Below are 11,629 nucleotides of genomic sequence, written 5' to 3'. Positions count from 1 at the left end.
CTTCAGACTCTAAAGCAGTTTTCATCTACACAACTCTGAATTTGGCATTATTCACAGAAAAGTCTTATTTTACACCAGCGCATAATATACACCAAAAATGAAGATGCTGATTTAAAGCCCTTGCTTTCACATACCTTGCTCCCAGAGCTTTCGCTACTATGCTGGACAGCTTCTTCTTCATCTAATGGCAACTCAGAGACAGCAGCCTCTGAGCGTAGATCAGGCTCTGAGTGTACATCAGGCTCATCTAGGTTAAAACCACATATTTTTGGAACCAGTGTGAGTTAAAACAACTTCTTGATGCCTACAGTGCTTTCTGAATCGTCATGCTTTGAGCAAAAATCTTATCACAGACACGTGTCTCCAAACTCATGGAATCTTGAAGACAGGACTATTTCAATACAGGCTCAAAATGCATCTGTCTTCCTGCTGGGAAGCTCTTTTCGTCTGGTGCATACTTCTTTTTCATGCACCAGAGAAATCACTCCAAGTGATGAGAAACAAGACAAAAGGGAACGACTGTCTAAAGAGGGAAATACTGTCTAAAGAGCTCTGCTGCTTTCCAGGGACAGTGCCTAGCAGTTCATTTTTTTCTGAACTCTACAGCACAAGACCTAATAATTTCCAAATATCATGTCTCCACTGTGCTTTAGACTGCCCACAGAAAGTGTACAGTTCTACGGGTGTAGCTATTAGCATCGAAGTAGACAAATAAATGTCCCCCTTTTGTTGTTGCTGTTGGTGGTGCTGGTAGTTTGCTTTTTCTCCCAAGGGGAATCTGAGAGGCAGGCCATGGCTCTCTGAGTGGACACTGAGCACACAGAGGAGTGCCCACGCAGCCTCCCAAGCTACGTGTCTGGGTAGCAGCAAACAGGTGTCTTGTGCTGGCCCACTCAGCTCCTCCACTGAAGACAAGCGTGAACACAGCAACCCACCACAAGGGCAGGTGACAGGCCTTTTGCCCATAGCCTCCTCCATGCTGGAGAGTCCTACCTGCTCTCTCCAGAGAGGATGCACGTTGTCCGGCTTCAGCAGCTCCTGCCCCATGGCCAGCACCGGATGCTTGCGGCCCTTTCTCACTGCATGGAGCAGCTTCTCTCTCATTTTCCTGCTCTCTGCAGCCCACGGGTTGCACGCAAGACCTGTGCCCAGAAAGAAAGAAGGCATGTTTGTTCAGTTGCACACGATGCCCATTGGCATTAATAATGGCCCTTCATTGGCCACTCTTTCCAGACTGACGGCAAACTGTGAAAGAGCAGCACACACTTCCTAGAATTAATTATCTTTCTCCTGTACACTACGGTTTACCAGCAAGCAGTTTCTCAAAGCAAGGCTGCTATGCAAGATGAGGCATTGACAACCCATTTCATCTTTGGCTGGAAGTCTGGCTTGCATTTTATTTATTGTACAGAACCCTCTAAGGACGCTTTACTCCCAGAGGTGCTGACGGCCCACAGTGGACCTAGGCACCCTTTTTGCTGGTTCCACTGGACACTGGCAAAGAGAGACAGGGGCTGCAGGGGAAAGAAATGACGTCCAGATCTGGCGCCCAGTTGTTCTGGGAGATGTCTGTGGGCAGCACAGGGTGTGCAAGGAGGCATCATGAGCCCAGCCGCCGTCCTCAGGGCATGTGCTGATTTTCCCTGATTTGTATGTATTAAGCACATGCTTAATATGCTGCCCTTGAGATCAGATACCAACAGGCACAAAAATAGGTACAAGAGGTGGGACACAGCTGAGGCATGTCCCAGCGAGTGCCTGCCTGCCCAGCACTGCCCCGTTACCTGTTGTCCTTGTCCTGCTGGGTGATGCCATGCTTCTTTGCCTGTAGCTGCGCTAGGGCCGAGTTGCCACAGGCAGCCATGGGGTGCTGCAAGTCCATGTGCGGTGCCCGGACCTCATTCCTAGTATCGCTCCTCAGCCTGCGTAGCAGCCGCTGGATCTTCTTCATGTTTCAGAAGAAGAGGGCGCTGTAGCACCTCGCCTCGCCGCTGGGCTCGGCAGATGCTTGTGGGCGCAGGCGGCCAACAGAGGAACTGAGCCCTGGGGAGCAGCAGGGCCCAGGTCACTGCCACTGGCTGAACCTCCAGCAGCAGCAGCAGCAATACCACCACCAGCAGTAGCACCAGTACCTGCAGCACCAATGCAACCACCACCAGTGCCAAGAGCAGCACCACTACAACGAGTAGCACTGCCAGCACTGCCAGCACCAGAAGGCACTGTGCCCGTGGGGGCTGTGCAAGTGCCTCAAGTCCGCTGAGCTCTTTATGGCATCATCAGGGGCTTGGTGACATCTTGCTGACACCTTAAAGTGCCAGCAGGCTGGGCCGGTAGTGGCCATCTTCTCCTCGCAGAGGGGGCTATGTGTTTGTAACCTCTCTGCATTCACACGGGCCTCATGGCCAAAGGAGGAACCTCTCATGTGCCTCCAGAAGCACGGGGCTGCCCAAGGCCGCTGCTCCAAAACTCCCGGCACTCTGCATGCCCTGCAGACCCATCATCATCATCCCCTCCTCTCCCAGCATCTGTGCAGTGCTCATCTGCAGGGTGTAGATGGATGGTCTTAGTAGAGCAGGCGTGTGCTTGCAAGGCTACTTAGAGGCATAAAAGAAGGCACCTCAACAGCCACGCCGTGTTTCTCTGAAATGACTGAAGACTCGGTGTACGGTCTGGGACATTCACAACCTTTTGATGTGTCTCCCCGTGCATTCCTGCATGTCAGGACAAGAGGCAATGGCTGCAAACTGAAATACAGGGTATTCCATCTAAACATCAGGAAGCACTTCTTTACTGTGTGGGTGAATGAGCACTGGCACAGGTTGCCCAGACAGGCTGCGGAGTCTCCCTTCTTGGAGGGCTTCAGAAGCCTTCTCAATGTGGTCTTGGACAGAGGTGGATCTAAGTGGCCACGCAGCATAAAATTCTGTTTCTCCCTCCTGCCCTGTCTACCAGCCCTCATGTAGCCCTTCCACATGCTGTTTGGAGAGACCATCCAGAGAAAAAACTGTACTGTCAGAGAGCTCCTGTATTTGGGTGCAAGTCCAAGGAGGAATGCACGACCGCTTGGGTTTAGACACACCACGACTTTCCTGGTACTGACATTTGTTCTGCGAGGCCAGAAAGGCCTTTGACACTTTGCCAAAGTCCTCACTTTGCTGCAGGGTGACAATTCTGGAGGTCTTACGGACCTGTCCTCTTAAGTAATGAACAAACACATGTTGTCCGGTGTTTTGCCCACACTGGGGACACAGGCAAGTGGGAAGAACCATGACACTTGACTGGAAGGCGTGGGGCAAAGAGGCCCGTGATGACCCCATAGCTAAACTAATTAAAGCTGTGCTTTTCTACAACAACTGCATTTGTGCTGCTTAGGCTTGGTTTCCACACCCTCCTGGCTGGTGCAAATGTCCTTGCTGCAGCTGTGCAGAGTGATATCCAAGTGATACAGGAGACAAGGAGAAGTGCTCTGCTGAGCCTCCTTCTCAGGAACGAGGACGGGCTTATTGGGAATGTGAAGGTCAAATGCTGGCTTGCCTGTGGTGACCAAAAAATGGTGGATTTAAAGATCCTTAGGGCTGTGAGGACGGGACAAACACCGTGGTAAACAATTTTCACAAACTGTCACGCGTGCTTGTTTGGGTTTAAAGATTTTTATTCAAAGCATTGTGGTACAACTGTGTTGTGTTGAAAGGGGCAGCAGCCGCCTCCCCCACGTGTCCAAGGAAGCCCCCGAGGAGCGTGAGCAGCCAGGAACAGCGACTGGGTGCAGTATGGCAGTTTGACAGAAGGAGGGAGGCAGGAAGACTCATGGAGCCACTCCCTGCCTGCCCTGAGACAGCCGGCAGGCAGACAGGACGCATGATTGGAGGACTCCATATTGTTCCTGGAGACATAAAGGAGGGCGTCTGGACACCCAGACCGTGTCTCTCTGAGGCTACTGGACACTCAGAGTGTGATTTGGGATGTTCATGAACCTTTCTGCTGCCAGCAGGCCAAAAGAGGTGAACTTTCTCTTCTAGGCAGCACTGGGCAAACCGCACCTAGAGCACAGTGCCCAGTTCTGGCCCCCCCAGCATGAGAGAGACATGGAGAGACTGAAGGAGTCCAAGGCAGAGCCACCGAGATGCTGCAGGAGCACCTCTCCTGCCCGGAGAGGCTGTGAGAGCTGGGGCTGTTCAGCCTGGAGAAGAGGAAGCTCAGGAGGGATGACGTGGAGTTGCCCAAGCCCTCTGAGGAGGGCAGCCCCCCAGCCAGGCCTGTATCCGTTGAAACCGTTCCAACCCTTCCAGCCGAGGCTGGGGCCAAGACCCCTCTGCCGGGTGCAGCAGCCTGGGCAGGGTCACGCTGCCTTAGTGCCGGGGAGAGCCCCCAGGGACCCTCCCCAAGGGCCAGGCCTGGGCTTTCTACAGATCTGCCCCAGCCCGGCAGCAGGTGGCGGGGTGAGGGCCTGGCCCATGGCACTGTGTGGCTGAGGAGTGTCCCTGTGGACATGTCAGCATCCACAGAGCTGTGATGGCTGCAAGAGCCCACAGCACCTGTAGGTCTGAGAAGCCCTGAGAAGGAAGCCCTGGGAGAACAGCCTTGCGGAGGCCCGTGGCATTGGGGCCAAGCCTGACAGCCGCTGCACACTAGGGAACTGCACAGGCCTGCCTGCAGGGACAGGAACGTCCCCAGCAGTGCATGGGGCTGAGCAGGGCTGTGGGGAGCAGCCGGTGACCATGCAGCCACAAAACCTCCTCATTTTGTACTCTCACCCGTAAGCAAGGGCGCTGGAGCCAGCTGCCTTGATGGCACCTCTGCAGCCCAGTTGGAGGCAAGGAGAGTCCCAGGAGCCTTCACAGCCCCCCAGGGCCCTGGCAGGCAATGTCCAGCCTCCCAACACAGCGTGCTACCCCCAGCCACCAGATGGGCCTACCGTCTCCCTGCAGCATGGACCAGCCCCAGCTGCCAGGGGGCTGGTGTCCCACTGAGCACAATGTGTCAGGGGAACGTTCAGAGCAGTGAAAAATGTCCCCGCGTCCTCAGCAATTTGTCCTGGGGCTTTCTCAGGCAGAAGGTGTTGCACAGCTTCCAGCAAGTCTCCTTCTGCCCACACCAGGCCCCTCGCAGGCCCAGCACGGCCTGGAACTGTCTCAGCATTTTGGGGGATATTGCGTCTCCATCTGTCTCTCTGCACTGGTGCTGGAGGCAAATGACACTAGCATCGGTCATGGTCTCCTGGTCCTCCAGGAGTGTGCCCCACACGCCTTGAAGGGATGTCTCACCAACCAGAGGGGATTCAGAGTGACCTGGATCCAGAGAGATGGGAAGTGCCCTGAGCCCTCCAAGGCAGGCGGGAACCCTGCATCCCATAGGGTGTCTTGTCCTTTTGACAACCACGTGGAACCTCAGAGCTCTCCTGTCTGTATCTAGCCCTCAGTGTGGAGGAAGAGGACAGGAGCTTTCCAAGGCCTTAACTTTCTCCAGCCACTAAACCTTGAAGAGACATATGCTGCTGTTGCTCAGGAAGGCACAGCAATGGGAAAACCAGGCAGGCTGGGTTAAAAAAAAAAAAAAAAAAAAAAAAAAACAAACAGTCACGAGGGCTTTTTTTTCAGTTTAAAAATTCTTTATTCAAATAATTGGGGTATAACTGTGTTGTGTTGAAGGGGGCAACCTGGACTTGGTTTACTCTTAAAGATCTGCCAGGAGTTATCTGAGAAGTCCCAGCAGATCTGAGTTGACGCTCGCTGGTGACTGGAAGAGAAAAAAAGGGGTCTGATGTTAGTTCGAGAGCAGAGCAAGTGTAAGAAATCAGTGGAAAAGTCTGTAGTGTGACAGGAGAGTGCAAAGATCTGGAGAGATGTGAAGCCAACTAAAGGGAAACAAAGGATGATAGGGACACACACAAAGCGAGATTTTTCATGTTTGACCATCAGGCCTTTTTAAAGCCTGTGATGGAAATTCTGGAGCCTGCAGCCAACCGATAATCCCATCTCTGAAAGACTTGGCTGTTGAAGAATGGAAGGTAAAGCTGCTTACCTGTGCCCAATAAGTCTTCTCCTGTTTTCAAGGTGTTTCTCAGAGCTGGCCTTGCAAGTGAGGAGTTGCTTGGCAGGTGCTCTTGAGGCCTTTCAGCACTGACATCTGCCAGCAAATTATTAGCTCTGGGAAAACAACAGAAGCATGCTTGAACTGCTGTGCATCCAGCGTGCGGACTGGATCCAAAACAGGGATGTTGGATGGAATAGCAGTGAAGAGAGCAATATCGTATAGTTTAAGATTGAAACAAAAATGAACAAACAAACAAAATGTTCGTACTCACCTATTGAACTTATTTGTGAGGCATCTTCTAATGTCCTTCTGCATCAAATACTGTTGGTCTGACCTGTCTAGTTTTGCTTCTACACGTGCTAGTTGCAGCAGAGTCTCCTGCTGCAAGCTTTGTGTTCTCTGCACTTCTGATTTCAGAGCTGCGATTTGCTGTTCCTGATACTTTCTAACAGCCATTTCTTGGATGTTGATTTGCTCTGATTTGGCTTGAGAGACTGCCGGCATCTGAAAGATATAATGCAACTTCAAGAACCAGGAAGAGAACGGCATTGCCGCCCCAACATGTCCACGCCACACAGCCAGTTCCCATACCCAATGGAAAAAAGACAGCCCCACTCAGTGAAGGAAGCATCAGAAACAACTAAATGTTTTTCCTTTATTTTACTTCAGAAAAAACACTGTTCTTCCTCTTATTTTTAGGTGAAAGCTAGTATGAACAGACTTTCCCATCTCTGTATTGAAGGGGGTGAGGAGAAGGCAGCATATTTCTCATGCACACAGATCACGCGACGCACCCGGAGGCACTTTCATGCACCTATTTTCAGCTCTCTAGCTTCCCTATAGGGAAGCCAAAGTTACTGCATTACCAATGAGAACTAGCCGCCTAAAATAAAATACCTAACAACAATGACCCCAACAACAAATGAATGCAATGTTGATACAGATCCAAACAGTACATGAATTTACCGGAAAAAGATGACTGAGTTCTTGCTTCTGTCTCATTTCTTGGGTTCTCTCTTTACTCCATCTTTGATGGCGTATTCTCTCAACCACCCTAGCAGTCTCTAACTGAAGCTCAAGGGAAGCCACCTGCTCTTGCAGCTTCTGTTTATCATCTTCAAGCTGCAGCAACAGTTCATGTTGCACTTCCAGCTCCGCAGAAAGATCACGTCCCTGTATGCAGTAGAAAAACAATCTCCCTTAATCAGAGGGCTCTAAGATCTCTACATTATGGGAAACTTAGACAGATGTATTAATGGCAGTCAGAGCCGAAATCCACCCAGGATGTAATTCAGCCAAGGAAAAGACATCTAAAGTAAGCACAACTTTCAAACCCTTGCTGACAAGAGTGCTCCAGTGGCTATTCACAGGCCACTTCTCAGTCAGAGTTTCTGAACTTCTCTGCAAAACGTGAAATCGCCCTGTACAAAGAGACTTGTTTGTTGAACCTGATGACTCTGTGTTTGTAGGTTTTCATTCCCAAAAGAACAGAACTTCATCTAAGTCTGGGCTTCCATGGATGAAAAGAGACAAGTCTCCTAGCAAAATTATTTTAGATCAGCAATGCTTTTTTTCTACTCTTTAATACATGTCCTTTACTATTTCCTGAAGTGGTAACATGAAAAGCCAGCTAGATAAGATAAAGCAGTGTGCATTTCAGTGTCTGCAAGGAGACTGTCCACAAGGGGAAAGCCTGACCAGAAATGGGGAAAAAAATGCTGAAAATATCAAAGAAATGCACCTTAGGATCTTGTTTTGTTTTGTTTGTTTGTTTGTTGGATTCCCCGTCCCTGGAGGTGTTCAAGGCCAGGTTGGATGTGGCCTTGGGCCACCTGAATTTGTGCGTGGCATCCCTGCCCATGGTAGGGGGGTTAGAACTGGATGATCTTTAAGATTCCTTTCAATCTTAACAATTCTGTGATTCTATGATTTTATGATCTGTCTAAGGACCTTGTGTTGTCCAAAGCTTAGAGGTGAACCAGACTTGATCTTTCCAGTACAGTGAACACATTGGAATCACACAAAAGGCTGTGAACTTCTAAAGGCTATGCTTAAGTATACCTAAACGAGGACAATCAACTTTTAAAATACAGAAACTGATGTTCTGATTGAGAACAGAGTAATATGACAGACCTTTAAAGCAAACAACCTTTCTTCTCACATTTTTTCTTTGTCTCAGTCCAGCAACATCTAGTGGATTTTAGGTTGCAGCAGGCTCATCACAGGCTGAATATTCCTGAGAAATTTGAGCTAGTGGTTGCCCCAAAGGCTAGGCTTACTTCTTTGTTCTGACTGTACTTGCCTGATCCTTTTGCCCTAGCTCAACTAGAGCTTGACTGACACTCACAGCTTTTTGAAGCAGCACATAAAATACTCACTTTTGGTGGCAGCAAGCTGTTGGATTGTCCCAGCTGTCTTGTGCAACCTCAACCCCAGTGCCTCTGGGTCTGTAAGAAACAATTTTTCTGTTGATTCAGTAGCTTGGCTTGGTCATTTGCTGGTGCTTTCAGGCATCTCCTTGAATTTTTACCCACCGCAGGCTCCCTGCCTGCTGGGTCATGCACGCTCCAGACAGCTTTCCCAGCTCAGGGCTATCCTTCAAATGGAACAGAGCAGGCACAGAAAGGCAAAGCGGCAACATTGCCCCACCATTGAAAGGGAAAAGGGCTGACACAACACACTGTGTGTGCACTGACAGCATCCTTCTGCCTGATACCTGGAGAGTGGCAACTGTGCTGGCCAGTTGTAGATCTGCTAGAAGTTATAGCCTCTTAGCCTGAGGGTGGGGAGGGGAACTGGGTGTGTTTCTGTAAAGGGAGCTTTAGCCCTAAGTATGGCAATAATAATTTAAGGTTTATTGCATTTTTTTTTTTTTTAACTAGAAACTCATTTATAATTTGACAAATAATGAATGTATACCTTTGCTATCAAGAAGCAGGGAAGGCTGGACTGAAACATCAGGATAGGCTGGACATAGTCCTTAGACATTTTGTTGGGCAGTGTTTTCTAGCTTTTATTTATTGCTGATATATTTTTTTATAATCTGGACAAAGCACAACATAGCAATCACACTGGTGCAATTGCCTGAAGACTTGCTTATATTGGGAGAAAAAATGCTAGCTGTGTATGATTCAGTAAAAGGACATTAAAGTTGTGGTATTAAAAGGGAAAAAATGGCCATTTAAAACTGGTTTATGAGTTGGACAGTTGCATTTATTTTCTTTCCTTGTAATATGGAGAACATACCTATCCGGATTTGAATACCTATTCAGATTTGAAGAAAGGTTGTTGCTATTTGTAAAACAATTCAAATGCGAGGCATGTCGAGTACTAATCGTTTGTAAAATGGAGTGGCAAAATTGTTGACTCATGTTTTTTGGAGGAGAAAAAAGGGATAATGTGTCAGTGAGACAGACTGTTATGAAAAAGCTCATATTATTTTCAAAAATAGAGATAGCAAAGGTTCTGACAGAACATGTATTTATGGATATAAATGGCTTTAATTACCACATGCATGCATGACAAAACACTTGCAGAATCAAAATCTTCCAAAATTTAAATCTAATAAAACTCTCTGAGTATCTCCGTGCTATATAGAAAATCTTTCTTCCATCTTATTCTGCCATAGTCAGTAAAGAAAACTAAATGCAGCTAAGGAGCTGGAAACAATTCAGAATTTTGTTATTCACCCCAGATGAATGCTTGGACATTACGCTTCAGTGGTCTTCTGTCTCTTTGTCATTGAGTCACAGTCCAGGTCCCTATTAAATATAAACCTGAAGTCATGAAAGGAAGGTAGTGGTGAAAAAGAAATGCTTTCTGCTTAACATAATGCACCTTTACTTTCACTATTGCTGAATACTTTTTTTCTCCTTGGCAGTGGCATGGGAATTCTCTCTGCAGCTGAATGAAACAAGTATTTCAGTGATGAATGTCTAAAGTCAATAAGGCATGAGGAATCAAAGGAGCTGAAGTTAATGCTATTTAAAGTAAAACATATTTCACCTTTCAGTCAGTGTATCAGTGAAATTAGGTATAACAGGTCATAATGACCCCTTAAGATCAATTCAATGACTTCAAGATAGAAATGGTAAGGAAATTGCTGATCCTGCAAGTGGAATTAAAAGACTGTTATTTTAGCTGTATGTTTATGCAGTATGGTTGCTGGCTTCTATTGAAACCTGAAATACCAAAACCCAGTTTTGGAAAAGAACTGGAACATTTCGCATAAAATTTTCTATTCAGTCAAAAAGCCCTTTTCTTCTTGGAAAATATTGTGTCAGAATCTCTTACCATATACATTGAAATATATTTTGAAGGACTAAAAAATGAGTTTGAATATTAAATGGTTCTAGTGCAATCCTTTTGCACAGGAGGACTTCTGCCAGCTGTGAAGAAAAATGTGCTAAAGAAGCTAGGCTTCACAAACACAAGCAGCTTGTATGAACAAGGCATAGGTCCAGTGCTGTCCATAATGATCCCCAGCAGCCAAAGTCCACATGTCTGCACAGAGGTGTAAATCTCCAGTCTTCAGCAAAATCAGGACTGCTCTTAGAGGTTTGCTTTTGTTCTTAAGTTGTCTGGACAATGTTGGCCATGAATGAATAAATTCAAAATTAAAAAAAAAAAAGGCCCAATATGTTGTCATGGACTTTAAACTGCCCAGGACTGAACTGAGGAGTTAACTGTAACATATAAATTCTATAAATGGAATTGAAAACTGCATTGCAGTAACATGAAATGTTATATATTATATATTAGGCCAAAATGTTTAACTAAGCTTACATTTGAAAAGTAAGTTCTTCACACACTGTCAGATTATTTCCACATATCACAAAGTACACAGAGTTTAGCTGAGAAGCTTAGCTAGTGTAAATGTGATACCAACCACATACATAATAGTTTAGGTGGGGTAGAGCTCTTTTCAATGGCAATCTTAATTTTCCTGAAATGAAATACATTGATTTTAAATAACTTTTTTTTTTCTTTTTTTTTTTTTTTTTTTTTTGTCTTCTTTTTTCATACATTGGGTAGAAGGGAGAAGGAGAAGAGAAATCTCTATTGGGTCTTTAGTGCAAACTACATTTGGTGATTTCTGTGTCATTCAAATTACTAAATTATATCAAACAGGTTAATCTCACTTTTGCCTGACCTTCACTGTGGTACTTTGCCCCAGACTCATGAAGAACTTTAGGGATTAGAAGTGTGGTAGTTCCAGCAGAGAACTTCAGATATCTCCAGCCTTGCAGACATGCTGCTCACCATCAGCCAACCTGGGACTGCAGGGAAAACAAGGTTCCCTAAACTCCATGTGCCTCTCACTCCTCATTACTTATATAGTGTACTATAATGAAGCCAAGGTTCTTGTTTCCTTTCCTTTCCTTTCCTTTCCTTTCCTTTCCTTTCCTTTCCTTTCCTTTCCTTTCCTTTCCTTTCCTTTCCTTTCCTTTCCTTTCCTTTCCTTTCCTTTCCTTTCCTTTCCTTTCCTTTCCTTTCCTTTCCTTTCCTTTCCTTTCCTTTCCTTTTCTTGTCATGAAAGGTACACATTCACTTGGGCTTCTGAGGCTTTTTGGCATCCCAAGAATAGAGTTTCCCA

The sequence above is a fragment of the Aythya fuligula genome, chromosome 3 (assembly GCF_009819795.1).
Source record: "Aythya fuligula isolate bAytFul2 chromosome 3, bAytFul2.pri, whole genome shotgun sequence".
Classification (NCBI taxonomy): Eukaryota; Metazoa; Chordata; class Aves; order Anseriformes; family Anatidae; genus Aythya; species Aythya fuligula.
Note: the sequence above shows the minus strand (reverse complement) of the source record.